The sequence below is a fragment of the Pseudochaenichthys georgianus genome, chromosome 21, assembly GCF_902827115.2.
Source record: "Pseudochaenichthys georgianus chromosome 21, fPseGeo1.2, whole genome shotgun sequence".
Classification (NCBI taxonomy): domain Eukaryota; kingdom Metazoa; phylum Chordata; class Actinopteri; order Perciformes; family Channichthyidae; genus Pseudochaenichthys; species Pseudochaenichthys georgianus.
In genome coordinates, this window is record NC_047523.1 from 9,526,473 (window position 1) to 9,550,011 (window position 23,539).

Below are 23,539 nucleotides of genomic sequence, written 5' to 3' on the forward strand. Positions count from 1 at the left end.
CTCCTTTTCACTTGACCTATAACCTCAGTAAACATATTCCTGACGAGATTATGATCAAAATAGCTGGTTTCATGTTTTCTTCAATACAGCATTATCAATTCGCAAATTAAGGTCTCATTTAGAGTCAAATGTATGATTGGAAAGTTGCTACAACATACAAAAGACACTCTATAGGAAGTGGCCTGTTATTCTTTTGATAATGTACATCCAAATGAATATCGAATTTGACATGATGAATTACAGATTAACATTGCTAACCAAGCTAGCTAGCGTGGATGTTAGCTAAAAAGGTGGGTTAGTTCGGTTGTTTTTTATGCTAACAGTACCTGGGTTTGCCTGTGCCTTACTTTTCGCATGCACCCTTTAGCCACTTCCGGTTTTGAATATGGCCAAAATGCCAAACTTAGTGCCAATGGCGTGACGTGAATAAGCAAGGCTAGCTGTTTTCAGTTGTTGTGCTAAGCTAATCGACTGTGTCAGTAGCTTTATATTCTACAGACAGATGAGTGATATCAATTTTCTTCCCTAACTCTTCATAAGCTAAAAAAGTTATTTTTCAAACTATTCCTTCAAAAGGAAACTAGTAGGCCTACCTTTATTTAAATATAAGCCATCGTTTTTCTCTTATAACCAAATGTTCTTAAAAGCTACACATAGGCCGATACTCAGAAGTGCTCTTGACAGATTTTCCCATGCCAATATCCAGGACTAACACCTCTTCTGGAGGTTACTCGGTCGACAAGCTTTAAAGCTGTCAGAGTAGATTGGAAGTGCTCGACACACTTGCCTGAACAATTTTCCTTCCTCAAAACTCTAACCCCAGTATCTCTGACCCCGTGTTCTGCCGAGGCTTCTCCTTGGAGGCACACACTTTTGTCAACATAAAAGTGTGACCTTCCATTCCTAGCGCTCGAACTCTTGACTTTTCCCACTTTCACCCCTCGGATAGAACGGAGCGAATGGCGCTCCCACCCTGTAATTCTTCCAGCTGTCCCCCTCCTTTCCTTCCCTCTGCTCCCCCATTTTCTCCATCACTCCCTCTACCTTTTTCCTCTTCTCTCATATCTTCTGCTTTCCTGAATTCCTCCAGTGTCCCAATCGTCTGGTATGTTTCACACGTTCCCAGTGTTGTGTCAAGGAATGCTGTGCCTATTTTACAATAACACTTACTATTTATGTAAGGGTCCTTTTAGCTATCAATCCTCCTTCAGTTACATATAGAATGCAATAATGTCATACACACATGCCGTCAATGGGTTAAATAAGAGATAGTTGATTGAGACAAACAAGTTGGCAAATTTGCCCTCTGGATGAGTAATGTAATTCTAAAAATGAAGTTATTGATAGACCTTTTAAATCAGAGCCATTACAACAGTTTTTTATTGTTCTCAAGGTGTTCATGATTGACTGATTTCTTATTTTGCCAAAGAACGTAGTCATGCTCAAATGTTCACAAAACTACAAAGGAGTTCAGCTCTGCAGGAGGAACAATTTTATAATTTCAGCAAACATGCTGCGGCACGTCACATCATCAAATGAATGAGCTTTGTTTGCTGGGAACCTTCCTAGAGTTGCTCTAACCCTTCAACAGGAGGTGTGGCATCACTGTAACCGTTGGCTGTTGGCATACTACCAGGGTGGATGACTGTTCTGTTTGAACATTCAAATCAATCTTGTCCGGTGGGATTATTGGTAAGCAACTTTCACAAAAGTAAGAAATATGGTCCTTTTTCTTTCCTGAAAGTACTAGTTTTGACCTGAAGCACCAACTCACAATGTGTTTTGCAAACAAAATGGAGGAGATCAAATGGGATTAAACTTTTAATACACATATTTAATCACCTGCACTGAGTAGTTTCCTCAAGTGTTCCCTTTCTTTGTTCACCTTTACATGTTCTAGAGTCCTTTTCATTGCTGACTGCATGCATTGACTTCAGAAGATGATCAGAGTCGCTGTCGCCCTCCGGGTTGCTCCAGGCCACATGCTTATCTAAGAGCCTGCTTAGGATGGATACAAGAATGTAACGGAAACACCTTCGAGGCAAACATCACAAGGACTTTTATTTATGACGGTTCCCACATAGACAGATGGTTTGATAACATATGTCTGTTTTCTGCTTGTGAAATGAACAATGTACTGAGACAATGTAGGTCCTTGAGTACAACCAGAGTATGACTATAGCATAGTGTGTGTTATTCCGGTGTTTCAATGGCCAATATTAACATCAGTCCAATGGACAACAAATGCAAAGTGTAAAAGTATGTGTCACCTCCATTTGCAAGGTCCTGCCAAAAGACCTTAGGTAGCGATGCAGCTCAACACAACGGTTAGACATTTTTGGAATTGTTTTTTAAACTGGTAGCCAAAGAATGCAGGATAACCATTAACAGCCTCGGACTACAGCCCAATGCAGAGCTATTCATCACTTTTCTATGGAACTTGAGGTCCAGTCTTCACAGGAGAAATACAGAAATGGGAAAACAGATTTGATACAAATATTTATTTTAAAGTAATTTAAGGTGAAAATCTCATGGGGATGATTCAATAACTTGTAAAAAACTGACGTTGGAACAGTGATGATGGGACTGGAGGAGTAGACAATATGTTGCTATCTGAAGCATTCAGGTTTTAGTTCAAGTAGTATTGACCAATCATGTTTAAGTAAGGAGTTGCAAGATAAAAGCATGGATAACATTACCAGGTATGCAAAGGTTCACATGCAGACTTCTTAGGTCAAGGCAATGAAATACTTTAGATTTATATATTTGAAGGATAGACTGTCATTTGAAAATCAAGGTTATTTTACCACAATAATGGCCTAAGGATGCACACAGATTTCGCCCCCTACCTTTTTTTCAACAAAGTCTGTTCTACAGAACTGCTCATGCACCTGCTTCCTCACAGTAATACGCTTTGCTCATTCCAGGTAATGTGATATGTGCAACAAAAAGCTTCCCTGATCAGGGTTTAAATGGGACCTGTAATTCTTGTGATTACCAACAACAGTCCCACACAGGTGGTCATACCTATGATGATACGATGGATGCCCAGCAGTGTTTGATTTGTATAACCAGGTCAGACTGGTGTCTGGTCTCACAGTGGGAAAGGGGGGAGCGATGGAACCCTTTTGTCGCTAAATCAAAGGCCCCCACAGAGAGGAAAATGGCGTGCTGGGACCCAAACAGATGGCAATGGATCTTCAAATGACCCTTTTTCACAGACCAGCAGGTGTCTAACACACGCTTACTTAAAGGTGGCTTTGTACACTATTGTAGATGAGTGTGTGTGTGTGTGTGTCTTTTCTGTGGAACTATCAATTCTGAAGTTAATGGACCAATTTCTGAGGTGTTGAGCTTTACACACATGGAATGTGAGAAAATGCCTTGTGTGTGTGTTTGTTTGTGTGAGTGTATGTTTTCAAGTGTCCAACACCATCAATTTTCAAACCAATGGGCCAATCCTTCCCTGCCAAAGGAGTTGAGGTGTGGTTTGTTGATTGTAAAATCAATATTGAAGGCTCTCCTGGCCCAATGGTTCCGAAAGTGTGTATTCCTTGAAGACAGCTACGTGCCTTCCAGCAAAATTGTTTGATTTTGCTTTTATTTCATTCATCACCGGTATTCCCACCATCAAATATACCCCAGGTTGATCCATCAAGTAGTGGCCATTGTATTATTCAGTGTTGTACATTATTTACATTTGAATGCCTAATAAAACAAGCGTGCCTGTTAAGGCATGCAGTTGAAAATCATAAGGAGCAGGTTAAGGAATTATGCATGTCTAAGATAAGAGTCAGATTCCAAAGCTGAGTGCCTGTCTGTTGGCTCAGGAGGTGTTGGGAATGTGCGCATAGGGCATTGTTTCTGTGAACACTCACTAGTGTGTTAACAACAGAATGATAGTTTGGGTGTGAAGAATAGTGTAGAAGCGCTGCTGGGTGTATTGCGATCACAAACCCTTTTTGTTTAATTCAAGTTCTGTGCCAATGTTCATTAGGAGTTGGCTCAACTTGCAAACCTCCTCAAAACCTGTTTGCTGTTCCACAAAGTAGAGCCCAAGAGGAGCCATGCGATGATGTAACCATGCGCATCACTGACAACAACAAAAAGGGGTTGCGTTGAAGTCATGTTTCTCTTACCATCTAACCAGATTGGATTGCAAGCTCAACTTCCCCAACAACTCCAAAAACGTTCTACTCTTCATTGAACACACTATGAACTGTTGTTGAAGTCCCACATTCCGAGCCCCAGCCTCTCATGAAAGCCTACAACATATGGGCTCTTGGTGCTGGCCCACGAAGAGATGGTACACATTCCATTGCAGGTGAAACAAAGTCTCAAACAGATACATGTAGGTCACCCATAAGGCACACTAGGGTTTGTGCGAAATGTATTATGCAGTTATCTGAAATGGCTATATGTATTTAAAATGAACACAGGTGTTTATCATGGAGCTGACCAGTGGATGTATTTTTGTTGTCATTGTCAACTATTGCCAAACTTTTACTCGTGTGTTTTACCCCAACACACACACACACTAGTTTATGTCACCGGTAATGTAATGGCAAAGACAGTGACATTTTGTGAGAAAAAAACATAGTTGTATAGTGACCGTTCGCAAACGTGACTGTGCAGGTAGCTGCCTCATCATACCACCTCGATGACAATGTATGTTTTCAGTAACTAACCTGTGTATTTCACATGATGTGCAAATGTTTGAGTCAGTAAAAGTGCAATCCACTGTGGGACCATCCTTGCTGTCCACTAATGATAGCATTCACCACATTCCTCGACCTTAGATGAGAGCAGATACTCAGACATTCACAGAGAGGTCCTTCCTACTCCTCCCTGGCCTCAGGCCCTATAGATTTGAGCTGAACCCAGCAGGAGAGAAGACAGGAAACTGACAGGATTACACTGACTGGGTCTGCTGGGTGCTACAGACACACACGTGCGTAAGTATGTGGACCCAAGGGTTGAAATGCAGGGTAGCTACAGAAGCCTGGGGGGCCAGAGGAATATAAAAAACAAACTAATACATGCTTCAAAATAACTTTTATTTAACTAACCTTTAATTAAACAGATAATTGAGAAATAATATTAATATATGCACAAACAGTCCAAATACATACAATAAAAAATAAAGAATAAGTCCCAGAGACATCAAAACATTGTGAAAATAGACTATTTTTGTATTACTTTATACATGCCCTCGATTTAATATTGTTTTTTTTGTCAATCCATTCCTTAATTAAAAATATACCGTATAGATTTATGTTGCTACGGCAAACAATAAATAAATAAACAATTAATACAACTCGTGAATGAATGTGGAAATTGCCCATTGGTTGGCTGTTTGGATCAGCACCTTAAAGCAACATTATAATGCTGTTCCACGAGGCAGAAAATATCCAATTTCACCTGTGTTTTCCAAGGTCGAAACCAAACTTGAACCGGGGTTAAACCTGTGCAAATAAAAAAACAAGGTGTGAATGTAAGCATTTCATTAAAATACAAATGTAAACGTGACTGATGAGGGAAGACCAGGTAAGTAGTTGAATGAGCAGAATGCCAGGTGTAAAAGCAGGAGAGCATCTGGTGGAAAGGCAGGGAATGGCAATTGATGGTTTAGAAGAAGTGGGAATGTCATCATGGAAAGACCCTTCTTATTTGTGCCTCCTCGTCTCATCCAGGACACACACCTTAATATATGAATGTGTGTGTACTAGGGCTGTGCATCTTCACTGGTCTCACGATTCGATTACGATTATCCTGTCAACGATTCGATTCAATTCGATATCCCGATGCATCACGATTCATACCAATGCGTTGCATCCTCAATTTTCTATATTACTGCACATGGCTTATTTTTCATCAATGCATACATGCAGTAAATACATATGAACTCTCTTTTTATTATTTAGAAAGTGCTTCAGAAATCAATAACATAAATGTCTTGACATTAATTTATAAACCAAAATAAATGAATTGTATAGGTCTAGCCTCCCTATATCTGTGTGTGAAGTTGTTCCATCCTCAAAAACAAAAAAAATAATGCTTCTGCAGTCTAGCTGCAGCTTCTAGCAACGGTCTGCCGTTAAAAAAAGGACACTGAATGTCCTGAATGTGGCATCGCACACAGGACTTGAGTCTGAACGCAGAAGACAACAGGAGTATTCACAACAGCATATAACAACTAAAATACTGCATGTGGGTGCACACTTACATTCTCTGTCTCACTGTTGCATAAATCCCATGAATGTATGAGATTAAATTAGCTTCATTATATCTCAGTGATTAAGTGAATAATAAAGTTTCTATCGGGTCACTATCAGCCTGTCACTCATTATTTTCAGGGAGGGGGCGGGGCTTGGAGGAACGGAGAGGAGACGGTGATCGCGGAAGCTTTTTTCCTCCTGCCTTCACAAACTTTACACCAAGCGGCGAACTGTGGGGTAGAGCCGTGAAGCCAATACGGAAGTGTCACACACTGCAGTTCATATATTGGCCGATAGGCGATGGCTGCAGAAAGGAGCAATTTCCATAGACCCCCATGTTAAAATGCCCAACTTTACAGCAGAAAAAAACATGTTTCTCTCCCTGGCTCCATACATTTTTATTATCGATATAGTTAGATTCCACCTTCATGATTATGGATCTGAGAGTGAATTGTTTTCTAACGCGACCCTTTTATTTATATTAGGTCTTAAAGTGTGTGCATAAATTAGGGCGTGGTCACATTGAGTGACGGCTCTGTCAAGTGCCTGCCGCTGTTAGCTTCTTGTCTCTCCGCTAGCTGCTTCGTGAAGCTAGCTACAGGGACTCTGCCTACTCAGCTCATCCAGTAAACACAACTTGTAGCCGGCCGTGGTTGTTTGTTCTTCATGCTTATATATCGGACTATTGTGACTCGCTCTGCGGTTAAAACAGACGGTGCATGAATGCGGTAAGTGAAATTCGAGTGCTTTATTTATGTGTTAATGATTTTAATCAGCTACGTATTGAATGGTAAGGCTTGGGTTAGCATGTAAGCTAGTGGTAGCTACATCGGTGCTAACGATTGTAATCGTACCCTCCAAGTTAAAATCATAGACTTTATATATAAAGGTTAAAACGAAATAGACAAGTGTTAAGTGGGATAATACTGTTGAACAAATGGCTTCTGTTTGAGGTTGATAAAATAAGGTTACATCCTTGTAACTTAGAGATATTTTATTATGTAGGAGGAACTGTATGCATTGCTAAGGTTAATTTAAACTGGCTATGCTCAAGTATGTAGACAAGTTAATATCGAAGTAGTTATGTGAAATCAACCTCACAATAAGATGTGTGTATATTACAATTATTAATGTCATATTTCAAGATTATTACTTGGATATTACAATATGGTTGGTTGAGCTGGAGTTCATTATTGAGCTTACACGTTAACGTCACAGTCATCTGAAGAACGAACCCAAACCTTGTTGTTTTTATTAATTGCATTACCAAATGGGTATCAAATAAACAGTAAGCATTGGTAACACAACTTCCAAAGTTACAGTAAAATAAAAAGGACCCTGACTCGGACAATACACAATCCAACATGTCCAACAGAAGAGAATCAGTTATATTGTTTGTACACATGGTACTTTACATATATATATATATATCTGTTTGTTTAAGGTGTCCAGGTGATGCAGACAGGCTGGACCAGAGAGTGAGAGACAGAACTGGACTCCTCACAGCAGTGAACTTCAGCACAGGTACACAGACTCTTTTTTCATACTGTACAAAAAATCAAGAAAGATATTGGTTTAAATGAATGAAGTATTGACTTGAATACACTGCTATACATTCCAATAAACAATACTAAATACTAGATCACCTACACATCAGTTAAGTTGAGGGGTTTTTCCGTGCAAAAAGTTACATTTAGATATTTAGCAATATGACTTTGTCAGCTTTCTAATGTAATGTATTGAAGGCAAAGATTTATCTCTCAATATTGTCTGTAAAAAACGTGGTAAAAGTTATTCTTTCAGTGAGACAACAGAGCAAGCTTCTACAGTTGCACTACGTTTTGATAACAGTTAAATATTATTTTGATAATAACATATATTTCAATGTTGATGAACTTCATACTGTTCATTCATAATCTGATTGTCTTTGTAGCTCACTGTTTAAATAAAAACAAACCATTACAATTACAAAATAATTATATCTACAGCCCCTAAACACACAAACACACCGCTTTCATAAATAACACACTTGTTCTGCAATAATATGTTTTATGTTTCCTGTCATTTTTGTTAGGAAAGGACATGCCTGAAAGACACGACATGTTCTCCTTCTCTGAGGGTCAAGAAGAACATCCAAGAGGATCATTAAAAGCTGATGCTATGAGATGTTAAGACCAGTACAGGACATTCACTATAAACAACTTTTATTGTAAAAACAGTCAGCTGGTCGAATGCAGCTATTTCCACATCTACACTCCATCAGCTGATTATTTCTATTTGCCTCACTTTATGAGCTTCACATCACTTGTGCCTTGTACCGCAGAGTTTGCAACGTCACAAATAAATGGGGCCAATCTTCAGTCAGATGTGAATGTGTAATCTAACATGTTCAGTAAGAATAATGGACAAAAGGAGAGCAAATACAAATAGTTTATTGAAATGTGAACCAAAAGTTAATCAAATGTTTTAAATAAAAAGCAGATATGGACAGAAGGTGTAAACCTATTAAATGTATAGTTGGTATCAGCTTTGCCCAGCATGGGCTCCTTCATCGGCCCTGGTCCTCCTCGCTGAGGAAAGACCCTCAGTCCTCTCCAAACCAACAGACAGGACGTCCATCACACGGAGGTTTCTCCCTGAAGTCTCTGCAGCTCTCTGGACACCACGCTGTCTCAATCCGTCCACACTGAATATGAGAGGGGGGAAATGAAAAATACTTTAGACAAAAAGAAACATAAAGTTGACTGTTGAGTTGCTCAGTTTTTTTAGATTGTCAATACTATTACTGTATAACTAATATCTCAGGTTAAGAGGCACATTAAAATAAAGATTGGTCTTTAAATACATTTTGTCTTTTGAATTGTTTGTCTAAAGTCAAGGATCTAGAACTGGTACTTATTTTTAATTATACAGTCTGGTTATTATGCTGTTTGGAGGAGGCCTCACAGGTAAGAGCACTAACTAGCTACCATCACATGTACCTTAGCTTGACTTAAATGTATTAAACGTATGGTTAAGTGATATCAAAATATAAATAACTAATGTCATGCAAACATATTAATATTTGCTTGATTCCAGAGTTGAATTTAGCACAATTGCATACAAACGTTAAGGGGTTTTAAGATTCTGAAGTATTATGCTAAAAACTCAATAACTTAGATTATTATTTATAGTTTTGCTGAATAGTTTCATGTCCGCTTACCTTAGAAACGTAAAATGCGACGGCAGTGTGCAGATGGGGATCATGTTAGCTTAGCTTGGTAGCTTCAGCTAGCTCTGGAACTTCCATCTGGGTGGCAGCAGGTCCCGCCTCGGCTCCGCCTCTTTGCCCTTATTTGGAGCAGGCTGGAGAAGGCGGGAGTTGAACTCTGACGTCACTGTTGAGCCGTTAGTGGCCGACTCCGCCTACTAAGGGCTTCACGGCAACTCTGCAGAATCCTATGGGTGACGTCACGGACCCTACGTCCATTTATATATACAGTCTATGCTTTACACACGTATATATCGTCTGAAAATTGCTAGAGGGCATTCACGGAGCGTCCACACTACAGCTTCAAAAATAGCTTGGAGCTGGGCGTGTCTGGAGCTTGGGGATTTTATTCAAGCAACACGGCCAACAACCAATCACATGAATCTCCCGCCCCCGATATACAAAGCAAAAAACCCCGTGGATTGTATGGGAGCAATATATATATAAACTCCCCAAACAGGCGAAAACCTACCAGTTTTCCCCACTGTCTCTGCCACCTCCCTCCATGCCTGGTTCCTCCGGTTTGTATCCCGGTAGGTGAAGAGGGTCTGGTCATACAAAACCGGGTGATTCGCTACGGCGATAGTTAGTTTCTCCTCCGACTTTTTTTGAAATATAGAAATGAACGGCGGGATATCTCTCCCAGCTTAGACGCGGTTTGATTGGCTACGGCTTCAGCTGTCAGATTTTGGGAAACGGGATTTGATTGGCTGGCGCTGGCTACTCCGGCTACTCAGGCGACAGAAGTTGAACATTGTTCAACTTCTGTCGCCGGAGACGCCTGAGACGGACCGCTCTGCTACCCACAATTCAGTTCGGCGAAAAAGCGAGGCTACGTGACGTCACCCCATTGAAAGTGAATGGGCAGATTGGAGCTTTCGACGCTGTAGTGTAGACGGGCCGTCATACTCTGCAATCCAAGACTTAATTAAATCCACCAAAAACCTGACATGATTGTAATGCGATTATTTAAAAAAAACATAAATCCCTGTCTGTGTCTCTGAGCCGCAGCGACACGGAGTGATTCAGAGCGGGTCCTTCTGCTGTTGGTTCTGGACTGGTGTTCTTGTGTTGGTGGATAAAGCAGACTGCTCCGTGTTTGGTGTTGCTGTGCCGCTGTCACGTCTGTTCCCTGATCTCTGAGTCACCGACCGATTTGATATTAAAGTGACAGAAAAAAAAACGTTATAGTAAAGCCGCGGCCGGAAAATCAGGAAGCAACGTTACTACGCTATAATCGATTATCTTCCGTCACTGCATCGATACCGAATCGTCCACGTCCGCATCGCAATGCATCGTAGAAACGATTATTTTCAACACCCCTAATGTGTACTGTGTAAAATAATAATAATAATACAAATGTTGGTAATATGTAATTGTCACCTTATGCCGCGTTGCAGTTTGAATACAAAGTAAACAATATACATAAATAAAATACACATATGATGCTGCATCAAATATAATTTTAAATGGTTTAAAAGGATGTCTCTTTTTTCAAATGCCTTTTGCACTGAATCCTCTCTCCTTATGTCTCTCCCTTAGATTTGAGGCAAGGGAAGTGGGGAAAGAAATCAAAGATGTACAATCTTAGACTGGTGGTATTCATATAGAATGAAGTTCCTTATTCTAAACAAGAAGAGTCTTATGGTTACATGTTTGTAAAGGTTTTAATTTTGTGCGTGCAGTAAATAACACAATGATACACAAACAGTCAAACCGCCTAATACCTGTCTCGTTGCAGCAATCTCGGTCAACATATATGACTTCTGGCTCTGGCTCCCCAGCGTCTTGGTAGCGCTTGACGATGCCTTGGCACAAGTCCTCTAGACCAGCTCCCTCACCAGTGGTTAGGACACAGTTCAGAACCTCGCCACATTCATTACTGACGTTTGTCATCCATGTGGCCGTGTCTGCAATGGCCCCGGCAAGTTTCTTAGTGATCTATAAAACATGTAAATCCAATATAAAAACATAATCAAGTGTAACTCATGACAATGAATTAAAACATAGAACATTAACAAATATTTTTCTGCACCTTCTTTGTGGAGTCAAGTTTTAAGATCCTGCCATATGTGGATGTGATTATACCCTTCATCTCCTCCAGATGACCCAGGATCTCATTGGCATGGACCGCCTCAAAGCACTGTGCGAGAGGTAGGGGGCTGAAGCGCGGTGGACACAGCTACATCAGATTGAGTCATTGTGCTCCTCTTTTTGTGGAGCTCACAGTCAGCCAAGTACTCTATTGTATGCCTTGCCCACTCCTCGCTGTGGACTTCCTCCAGTGCTTGCTGCAGGTAGCTGGAGCTGTTCCCTACAGTCCGAGGTTTAAGCACGGTCACACACTTCCTGTCCAGAGCCAGCTGTGCTGTGAGAACTGCAGGAAACCCGTTCCTGTGAGCAGGATCTAACTGAACCAATAAATCCGCACTCCAAGGACACACAGGGATCATGCACTTACTGCACCGAGGATAGTCACCGCCGACCAAGTAGTACCGTGAATCAAGGTCGATGACTTCCCGTACCTTAGGGTATATCCCAGAGTGATGCATCTTCCTACCGCACTGAGCGCACTTCAGTGGAATACCCCACATCCTCATCGCTGCCTGTAGCAGTTCATGGGTTCAGGTGGAGCAGTTGTAAGTTTTGGTGGATGTGGGGGATGGAACCAGTTCTGGGAGAACTGTTGCCTAAGCTGTTCTGTGGGCTCCTGGTCGACTGGTTTGATGACCCGCTTGAACTGGTTGGGGAGAAACCTCACCAAATTCACCTCTGGCGGCCTCAGATGAACGAGAGATGGAGATGTGTGATAAAGAGGAGAAGGAGGAGGTTGTGGCTGTTGCGGTATAGGAGTCGGTTGTGTTGGTGGTGCTGAGGTGTGTTGTGGTGGTGCAGAGGTGTGTTGTGGTGGTACAGAGGTGTGTTGTGTTGGTGGTGCAGAGGTGTGTTGTGTTGGTGGTGCAGAGGTGTGTTGTGGTGGTGCAGAGGTGTGTGGTGGTGGTGCAGAGGTGTGTTGTGGTGGTGCAGAGGTGTGTTGTGTTGGTGGTGCAGAGGTGTGTTGTGGTGGTGCTGAGGTGTGTTGTGTTGGTGGTGCAGAGGTGTGTTGTGGTGGTGCAGAGGTGTGTGGTGGTGGTGCAGAGGTGTGTTGTGGTGGTGCAGAGGTGTGTTGTGGTGGTGCAGAGGTGTGTTGTGGTGGTGCTGAGGTGTGTTGTGTTGGTGGTGCAGAGGTGTGTTGTGGTGGTGCTGAGGTGTGTTGTGGTGGTGGTGCAGAGGTGTGTTGTGGTGGTGGTGCAGAGGTGTGTTGTGTTGGTGGTACAGAGGTGTGTTGTGGTGGTGCAGAGGTGTGTTGTGGTGGTGCAGAGGTGTGTTGTGGTGGTGCAGAGGTGTGTTGTGTTGGTGGTGCAGAGGTGTGTTGTGTTGGTGGTGCAGAGGTGTGTTGTGGTGGTGCAGAGGTGTGTGGTGGTGGTGCAGAGGTGTGTTGTGGTGGTGCAGAGGTGTGTTGTGTTGGTGGTGCAGAGGTGTGTTGTGGTGGTGCTGAGGTGTGTTGTGTTGGTGGTGCAGAGGTGTGTTGTGGTGGTGCAGAGGTGTGTGGTGGTGGTGCAGAGGTGTGTTGTGGTGGTGCAGAGGTGTGTTGTGGTGGTGCAGAGGTGTGTTGTGGTGGTGCTGAGGTGTGTTGTGTTGGTGGTGCAGAGGTGTGTTGTGGTGGTGCTGAGGTGTGTTGTGGTGGTGGTGCAGAGGTGTGTTGTGGTGGTGGTGCAGAGGTGTGTTGTGTTGGTGGTACAGAGGTGTGTTGTGGTGGTGCAGAGGTGTGTTGTGGTGGTGCAGAGGTGTGTTGTGGTGGTGCAGAGGTGTGTTGTGTTGGTGGTGCAGAGGTGTGTTGTGTTGGTGGTGCAGAGGTGTGTTGTGGTGGTGCAGAGGTGTGTGGTGGTGGTGCAGAGGTGTGTTGTGGTGGTGCAGAGGTGTGTTGTGTTGGTGGTGCAGAGGTGTGTTGTGTTGGTGGTGCAGAGGTGTGTTGTGGTGGTGCAGAGGTGTGTGGTGGTGGTGCAGAGGTGTGTTGTGGTGGTGCAGAGGTGTGTTGTGGTGGTGCAGAGGTGTGTTGTGGTGGTGCTGAGGTGTGTTGTGTTGGTGGTGCAGAGGTGTGTTGTGGTGGTGCTGAGGTGTGGTTGTGGTGGTGGTGCAGAGGTGTGTTGTGGTGGTGGTGCAGAGGTGTGTTGTGTTGGTGGTACAGAGGTGTGTTGTGGTGGTGCAGAGGTGTGTTGTGGTGGTGCAGAGGTGTGTTGTGGTGGTGGTGCTGAGGTGTGTTGTGGTGGTGGTGCAGAGGTGTGTTGTGGTGGTGGTGCAGAGGTGTGTTGTGGTGGTGGTGCAGAGGTGTGTTGTGGTGGTGGTGCAGAGGTGTGTTGTGGTGGTGGTGCTGAGGTGTGTTGTGGTGGTGGTGCAGAGGTGTGTTGTGGTGGTGGTGCAGAGGTGTGTTGTGGTGGTGGTGCAGAGGTGTGTTGTGTTGGTGGTGCAGAGGTGTGTGTTGGTGGTGCAGAGGTGTGTGTTGGTGGTGCAGAGGTGTGTTGTGGTGGCTGTTGTTTTTCACTCCTGCTGGTGCTCAAAAGATGGCAATCTTCAATGTGTTTGAGTAGCTCCATTGCACCCCTGGGGCCTATGCTACGAAGCTGGTTCAACCTAACCTGGATATGTTTGAGTTAGCCGGTTGGCCTAATCCAAAACATACGCGCTGTCGCTAAACTGTACTACGACGCTGGTTATCAAGTGGATCGCTCAAGCCAGCCGTGTCCTATCTAGTTAGGTGCGCGTTCACATGAAAGGGGTGGTATTTGGAGCATTCGACCAATCACAAACATGGAGAAGCGCACTGACAGCGCAGCGTCATACTTCCTGAATGAAAAGTGAACTTTAATACTAGTCAAAAATGAAGAAGTTAAACTTTAAACATCCATGACTTAAACACTTTATCCAGGATCAAAGCCACATAGCTGCACCTGCAAGGTGAATACAGCTGGCAAAAGAAAAAGTGTTTGAATGCGTACATTAACAGGTTTATGATATCACTGCCCCGTCTAAAACACGATCTGACTTCAATTACATTTGTCTCGAGTGTTTCGTCAACTTATGTGTTGCTTAAAATAATACTTCTGCATACAGTATGTGACACTGTGAGTGTTGCACGGCCAGATACGGCTCAGCTGACTCAGATAAGGAGATATATGATACATTATGAAGTGATATGCCGCGGACTGTACTTAATGTACTCTGATCCGGTTACTTATGTTGTGGCCGATATTTAAGTAAGCTTTCTTAACGCTAATGTTATAATAGTCAGATTGCTCTGAAGATGGAGGTGATATTCTATTAATGTTCACGTTCACACAGTCGGTGATTTTTGCCGGCCGTCTTTCCTGCGACGGCAGTTTTTCTGTATTTCCTTTCTCCTGTAATATGACTTGATCGCTTTAAACTCCGCACACTGAGCTCTGATTGGTCAGCAGGCGGTGCTTTCACTGAGTTGAGCTCTTAGCCTGCAACCTAACCTGGTCCCGACCAGGTTAGCTGCTTAGCATATATTACCATGGAGATCTAGCCCGCTAAAAAGAGAACCAGCTTCGGATGACCGGAAAGCCGGAGTTTTCCCTGAATTTAGCCGGCTAAGCGAAAATCCTGCTTCGCAGTATACCCCCCTGGTCTTCTGTCCACACTGCTCACAACACTGCTCTGCGTGAAAGTCAGCCAAATGCTCAAAAAAGTCTTCAGCACAAATATCCATACTACAGAGAGAGCAGTTGATATGAGTGCTTGAACTGCTCTGTGTGGCGGTGACAGCTGGAGGGCATGATGCACCTGAGTTGCTCTGTGTGGCGGTGACAGCTGGAGGGCATGATGCACCTGAGCTGCTCTGTGTGGCGGTGACAGCTGGAGGGCATGATGCACCTGCACTGCTCTGTGTGGCGGGGACAGCTGGATGGCATGATGCACCTGCACTGCTCTGTGTGGCGGGGACAGCTGGATGGCATGATGCACCTGCACTGCTCTGTGTGGCGGGGACAGCTGGATGGCATGATGCACCTGCACTGCTCTGTGTGGCGGGGACTGACTGCTGTGTCCCTGAACTTGAGCTGCATGCTGCCTCCAAGTTCTGACTTCCTGATGCAGCACCTGACTGTGGAAAAATAGAGGTTATCAAAGTAATCAAAGTCAACTTTATTGTCAATCTTCTGCTTGTATGATACAGACAGGGAGATCGAAATGCTGTTTCTCACAATCCCGAGGAATACATATACATGTGTGTATGACTACATAAATATGACTGAATATACATTTTGAATGTTATTGTTAACAAGAGTAAAGCAATTCAAGCATAGCTATTAGGGACATAATTGCAAACAATGCATTTTCCTGTGCAGACACCTAAAAGTGAATACACATTGGCTTATGGCAACAATCGTCCGTGCAGGATTAACTTAAACTGAATTATCTAACTTAAATATAACCATCACTCACCACATGATATCCACATTTGCAGAGGATTCTTCTGCCGAAAGATATCAATATACCGGACTGGGAGGTTGAATTTAGGTGTCAAAGGACAGGCGTCAATATGCTGAATGACAGACTTCCATTTCTTGGACTCCGGTCTCTGTCCCGTGCTGAACCGGTGCTTCCCCTGGGCATACTGGTGCATGATACCAGCCCAACAACCGTCAGGTTTACCTGTCTTCGTCATCACTGAAATATCAAGGAAAATGTCAGTTGGTGAAATTAGATAAATATACATAGAAAAGGATATATATACTGTAAACATGACATTGTATTGTCATTGATTTGTTCTACTTAGCAGTATGTAATTAAATAAGCGCCAGCCACATTTAGCAGCAGCAGCAATATTAATTGAAGAACACAGTAATGCATGAATAGTTATTATGAAGTGTTATAATATGTATTAAGCATATGAGAATGTAAATGCAGTACCTTTAGCTGTGATTATATTACTTTAACTGAATTAAAATATCTGAGTAGTTCTTTTCTCCACCAAGACAATACAATATGAGATATACTAGTGCAATATTGCAAATGTGCTGTAGGTGGGACAGATATTAACAGTATGCCACTGTAGCACTAACGTTATAGGCTATATAACGGCATTTTATTTTTAAGTCCGCACACTTCTAAAATAATCGTGTGTACAAAGCTACAAATTCTCCGTACAGTTACAGCGAGCAAATCCACGGTTACTACCACACAACATTTACCGCTATTTTTATCTTTTCAGAAAGAGTTCAACTTTGAACTATGTGTAATCAATAATATCTTCCGCTATGTCGGGTATCCATTCTATGCTACAATAATTATGACCGAGGTTGGTTTATTATAAATGTCAGACAGATATAAAACGTTACAGCGATATAAAACGTTACAGCGTTAGCATGAGCTAACTTTAACAACGGGAGCTAGAGATGCGGCGCATCTCGGAATAAACACGGTGACAACTATTACAAATTACTTTCCCCGGATGAAAATATCATGGCCAGCTTTCAGATAGAGTATTATCGTGTAATTAATACAAGTTAATTGTTATTACCTGTTTTTATTTTCTTCGTCTTCTTCTTGCGAACGCTCTCTGAGATGGAGAGGGGAGGTGCGAACCTTTTGCCCCATGTCACGTGTAGGGGTAGCTGCCCTGTCATTGGGTGTCGGTTAGGACCGGTTAGGACCTGGGTCGGACCTTCGTTAGGAACTGTTAGGAACTGTTCGGAACTGTTCGGAGGTGACGAATGCTACACAAATATGCTATATAATAATGCTATACAAATGCTTCCTTATTTCAGATTAATCACATAGAGACCGCGGCATATAAACACTTACAAGTGTAAATGCATAATTGCTTTACTTACCATACATGTGAAATGTATTTACATGCCTTAATAAATACACCTTCATATATAGTTGACATGTGTAAATATCTACATTTTTGTAATGTACTAAATGTATGTATTTCCGCGTTTATATGTTAATGAAGTAGATCATCACTCGAGCTCACACATCACAAAAACATCTCTGACCCTACCTCAGATTTTATTCGAAGGGGACCGTCTCTAGACGGCTTATGCATTGAAGTTTCTTCTTTGAGAAATCAAACAGAAAAGATACGTTGTCGGCAGGATTCGAACCTGCGCGGGAAGATCCCAATGGATTTCTAGTCCATCGCCTTAACCACTCGGCCACGACAACTTAATACTAAATGCGGGTTGGGCATCAATTTTAACTCGGCTCAATAATAATACCCCTAAACCGAATCCTAACAATTCCTTCCAATTCCTTCCATTTCCTAACAATTCCTAACACTTTACCGACCCAAGTCCTAACAGGTCCTAACCGACCAATGACAGGGCATTGCATCGCCACGTGACATTGAACCGGATGGTACCGCCCATTCCATCTCCAACAGTGTTAACAAGGAAATCACAGAAGAAAAAGTGGTATTTTCGAGCAAATTATAATAAACATGTATGAATATCAGCGTTATTGTAAGGGACACGTCGCTTGCAACGCGGAAGATGTTAGGATTACAGGTACTCAAATTCTTCAGTAACGATGTAGTAGCGGGCAATGTTGTGTCAGCGATTATCATGATTGGATTATTGATTGCAGATCGGGCAGTCGGTGCCATACAAATAGTACAACTTGATACCATGGCCGTCATAAAGTTGGAAGATAAACGTAGTGATAAAACGTTTTACTTCGAGTTGCTGAGTGATATTAAACTGGAAAAAATCATGCACAATCACTCACACATTTAGCTTCTAGAAATATTGCCTGGAGTGAAAAGCTGCTGTTAAAGGGAGCACAGCACCATCTAGTGGCGGTGTTTGGAAACATGTTGCTGATTAACATTCAGTGACGTTTCTCTTTATATGCACTCCACATTCAAACGTTGGTTAAAACAGCGACAACTGAACACAATATGTCGAGGCCACGATAAAACATGAATGTATATAGGATGATATCTTAACCAGTTTTGCTGCTCTCATTATTTTTGATGAAGCTATTTCCTGTTGGGTTTGTGGGGTTTTGGAAACTGAGTGTCAAAATAGATACGAAGAAACAGTGGTGGAGGCGATATGAAGAGCCTTTGCTTGGTTCGCATATCTGTAACAATATAAACAGTAATAGATACGAAGAAACAGTGGTGGAGGCGATATGAAAAGTGTTATTTAAGTTAAAGTAGTAGTTTTAGAAGTACTCAATGCAGAAAAAACGTCCTAATATAGTATGTAAACAAATAAATCATAATGTAGTATGTTGAATAAAACCAAATATAATATTAAGATAAGATGTCAAAAAAAGTATGCCAGAAAAATATAGGCTATATGTTGGGTTCAGAATTCCAGAAAAGACAGACAACTTCTAAGTTAAACTATTTACTGTAAAGAGAGCAAAAGACATAATTACTTGGCCAAGGACTCATCATGTCTTTGGGAATCACAGGCAGCAAAACTATAGGTTACTTACGTAACCCCAGGACTCAGAGTAACATGAAGTGAGATGTCTCACTATGGGATGCGCCTCATCACGGAGCAAACAGAAGCATCAATCTCATTACGCCAATCCTGATTGGCTGGTGATCTTGACGTCAGCGTCAGGGGAAATCACCCCCTATAAGTAGCCTGCGCCACGACGCATGCGTCATTCAAAATAAGCACCTCTTCTCGCTTCACCGTAGCAAGGAGGGCCGTCTGGTGAGACATCTCACTTCATGTTACTCTGAGGACTGGGGTTACGTAAGTAACCTATAGTTCTCATTCATAACACTCCGTTCGATGTCTCACTATGGGATATTGTAGCTCCCGTATTGCCAGACGAGCTTATCTCGAAGATCACCGATCAACCAGAATTTAACAGGTGGAGTCCCGACTCAACAAGGTGCCCAGCACTGCTCGGGCCACGCTTGGAGCGGAGACGTCCAGCCTGTAAAAGCAGACAACAGTGAGCGGCGATGCAGCCAGACCCTGATTTGAAAGAGCTCGCGGACCCGAAGGTGCCTGCAAACTCTGACTCACAAGGGTCTCAAAGCAATAGCCTCCACACGACAGTGGGAGAACCGTTGCTTAGTAACCGGCTTGCCCCCCTTTAAGGGTTAGCCCAGGACACCAGGAGTTGGTCATTATGACCAACACCCCTGATCTGTCCATACAGGTGCGTAAGCACAAACTGGACACAGCAAATCCCGCTGCTGTTCCCCGTAGGGACCCAGCGGCTGAGGAAATGTCTCAATATCCATTGGGTACATGTACAGACAGTGCATGAAAACATTACTGGCTCGCCTGGCGGAAGTCAGGGTCAGTAACCTCACTATATTAGAGAGACCTGGTGTAGGAATCTCTCGCACTCTGAATAGTGTTAACACCCTATGAGGGAGTCTCAAAAACTATCAGAATAAGTGTGTGGCGTTGTTCCCTCACTCTTGCCAGAGTCTGGGGAATCAAAGCCAAGGGTGGGAACGCGTACAGAAGGCCCGAAGGCCAAACGTGTGCGAGTGCGTCCACGCCTAACGGTGCGTTTAGGTCGCGCATCGAAAAGAACAGCTGGCACTGAGCATTTTCTCTTGATGCGAACAGATCCACCGTGGCTCTGCCATAACGCACCCACAGCTGGCTCACAATCCTTGGATGTAAAGTCCAGTCTGCATAAAGTGGTGTACCTCTGGACAGCAGATCTGCCCCGAGGTTCGACACACCCGGTACGTGCGTCGCTCTCAGGGAGAGGAGACGCCCGCTGCTCCATAGGATCAGTTTACGTGCCAGCATGTGTAACTGGAGAGAACGCAAACCCCCCTGGCGGTTTATATACGATATTGTCGTCGTATTGTCTGTCCTCACGAGGACATGGTGTCCTCTGAGAAAAGGCAGGAAGTGCTTTAGGGTGAGGCACACCGCTAAAAGCTCCAGGTAATTTATGTGTGCCCGCTGGAGGTCTCTACTCCAGAGACCCCTCGCCGAGCGGCCTTCATAAATACCTCCCCAACCTGTCAGACATGCGTCTGTGGTGACCACCCTCCGTGAAAGGACAGCACCCATAGGCACGCTCCGTACTAGAAAAGTCGGGTGCAGCCAGTGCCGTTACGCATTTCACAGTAACCATTACCCTCCGCGCGCCATGACGCGCGGGGTTTAGTTTTAAGGCGGCTACCCAGCGCTGAAACTCCCTCATGTGTAAGTGTCCTAGTCGTACGACTAGGATGGCTGACGCCATGAGCCCCATCAACTCGCACCTCCTCTGCATGGAAGCGAGAGCGGAGCTGAAAATTCCCTCGGGAACGATGGGCATATCCAGCACATCTTCTTTTTCCCGGTCTGGGAGGTTGGTGAGGTTGAGCCATCTAGCTCTTTCCTGCACCACCATGATCCCCAACACTTTGCCCGTGGCCTGGACGACGCAGCGTTGGACACGGAGACAAATGTCTGTGACCGCTGCTATCTCGTCCAGAGTGGCCGGTCCAGAATCGCTCGACAGATCCTCACAGAGCTCCGCTTGGTACGCGGTTAGCATCGAGGAAACGTTCAGAGCTCTGGCGGACAATGCTGCAGGCTTGTAGGCCCGTTCCGTCATGGTCGACTGGAATCGGTCTGTTTTTGCTGGTAGTGTGGGGTTCCTGCTCGGTGACGGGCCCATCCTCGGTAGGAGGTGGGCTGCCACCAGCGGTTCCATAGGCGGTATGTGGAGCAGGCCGAGCCTCTCCATACCGTCACAGTCAAGGGAGGAGGCACCCTGGATTGGGGCCTTGTTGCTAAAGGGCCGGTCTCTCCACGAGACCGACACCTCATCCAACATCTCCGGGAAGACCGGGAGGAGTTGCCTCTTCGTCCTCGTTGTTTGGAAAAACAGTTTTCCTTCATAACGGGACCTGGAGGTCTCCTTGGCCACTTCGGGCCATGGGATGTCTAGTCTGGCCGCAGCACGTTGACACACGGCTCGTAGGTCCATGCTGAGACAGGGCGAAGCTGGTGTGCTATCGCCCAGGGGACTGTAACCGCTCTCTAGACGGCTTATGTCTGGCCATTGAAGTTTCTTCTTTGAGAAATCAAACAGAAAAGATACGTTGTCGGCAGGATTCGAACCTGCGCGGGAAGATCCCAATGGATTTCTAGTCCATCGCCTTAACCACTCGGCCACGACAACTTAATACTAAATGTGGGTTGGGCATCAATTTTAACTCTGCTCAATAATAATACCCCTAAACCGAATCCTAACAATTCCTTCCAATTCCTTCCATTTCCTAACAAAGTCCTAACAATTCCTAACACTTTACCGACCCAAGTCCTAACAGGTCCTAACCGACCAATGACAGGGCAGTGCATCGCCACGTGACATTGAACCGGATGGTACCGCCCATTCCATCTCCAACAGTGTTAACAAGGAAATCACAGAAGAAAAAGTGGTATTTTCAAGCAAATTATAATAAACATGTATGAATATCAGCGTTATTGTAAGAGACACGTCGCTTGCAACACGGAAGATGTTAGGATTACAGGTACTCAAATTCTTCAGTAACGATGTAGTAGCGGGCAATGTTGTGTGATAACAAATACAGTGGCTCTGTCCAAGGTGGTGATGTGATTGAATTAGGTCCATCTACGATGGACAGCGATTATCATGATTGGATTATAGAATGCAGATCGGGCAGTCGGTGCCATACAAATAGTACAACTTGATACCATGGCCGTCATAAAGTTGGAAGATAAACGTAGTGATAAAACGTTTTACTTCGAGTTGCTGAGTGATATTAAACTGGAAAAAATCATGCACAATCACTCACACATTTAGCTTCTAGAAATATTGCCTGGAGTGAAAAGCTGCTGTTAAAGGGAGCACAGCACCATCTAGTGGCGGTGTTTGGAAACATGTTGCTGATTAACATTCAGTGACGTTTCTCTTTATATGCACTCCACATTCAAACGTTGGTTAAAACAGCGACAACTGAACACAATATGTCGAGGCCACGATAAAACATGAATGTATATAGGATGATATCTTAACCAGTTTTGCTGCTCTCATTATTTTTGATGAAGCTATTTCCTGTTGGGTTTGTGGGGTTTTGGAAACTGAGTGTCAAAATAGATACGAAGAAACAGTGGTGGAGGCGATATGAAGAGCCTTTGCTTGGTTCGCATATCTGTAACAATATAAACAGTAATAGATACGAAGAAACAGTGGTGGAGGCGATATGAAAAGTGTTATTTAAGTTAAAGTAGTAGTTTTAGAAGTACTCAATGCAGAAAAAACGTCCTAATATAGTATGTAAACAAATAAATCATAATGTAGTATGTTGAATAAAACCAAATATAATATTAAGATAAGATGTCAAAAAAAGTATGCCAGAAAAATATAGGCTATATGTTGGGTTCAGAATTCCAGAAAAGACAGACAACTTCTAAGTTAAACTATTTACTGTAAAGAGAGCAAAAGACATAATTACTTGGCCAAGGACTCATCATGTCTTTGGGAATCACAGGCAGCAAAACTATAGGTTACTTACGTAACCCCAGGACTCAGAGTAACATGAAGTGAGATGTCTCACTATGGGATGCGCCTCATCACGGAGCAAACAGAAGCATCAATCTCATTACGCCAATCCTGATTGGCCGGTGATTCTTGACGTCAACGTCAGGGGAAATCACCCCCTATAAGTAGCCTGCGCCACGACGCATGCGTCATTCAAAATAAGCACCTCTTCTCGCTTCACCGTAGCAAGGAGGGCCGTCTGGTGAGACATCTCACTTCATGTTACTCTGAGGACTGGGGTTACGTAAGTAACCTATAGTTCTCATTCATAACACTCCGTTCGATGTCTCACTATGGGATATTGTAGCTCCCGTATTGCCAGACGAGCTTATCTCGAAGATCACCGATCAACCAGAATTTAACAGGTGGAGTCCCGACTCAACAAGGTGCCCAGCACTGCTCGGGTCACGCTTGGAGCGGAGACGTCCAGCCTGTAAAAGCAGACAACAGTGAGCGGCGAAGACCCGCTTGCCGCTGCACAGATGTCTTGGATGGGAGACATCCTGGA

The 23,539-nt window shown here is 43.7% G+C and overlaps 2 non-coding genes across 2 annotated transcripts; both read right to left on the bottom strand.

Annotated features, from left to right (window-relative positions):
- Positions 1-17,618: 17,618 nt before the first annotated feature.
- trnas-aga (transfer RNA serine (anticodon AGA)) lies at positions 17,619-17,700 on the bottom strand. Its single transcript has one exon. It is a non-coding gene; the product is annotated as a tRNA-Ser (tRNA).
- A 3,866-nt stretch (positions 17,701-21,566) lies between these two features.
- On the bottom strand, positions 21,567-21,648 carry trnas-aga (transfer RNA serine (anticodon AGA)). Its single transcript has one exon. It is a non-coding gene; the product is annotated as a tRNA-Ser (tRNA).
- Positions 21,649-23,539: the final 1,891 nt, after the last annotated feature.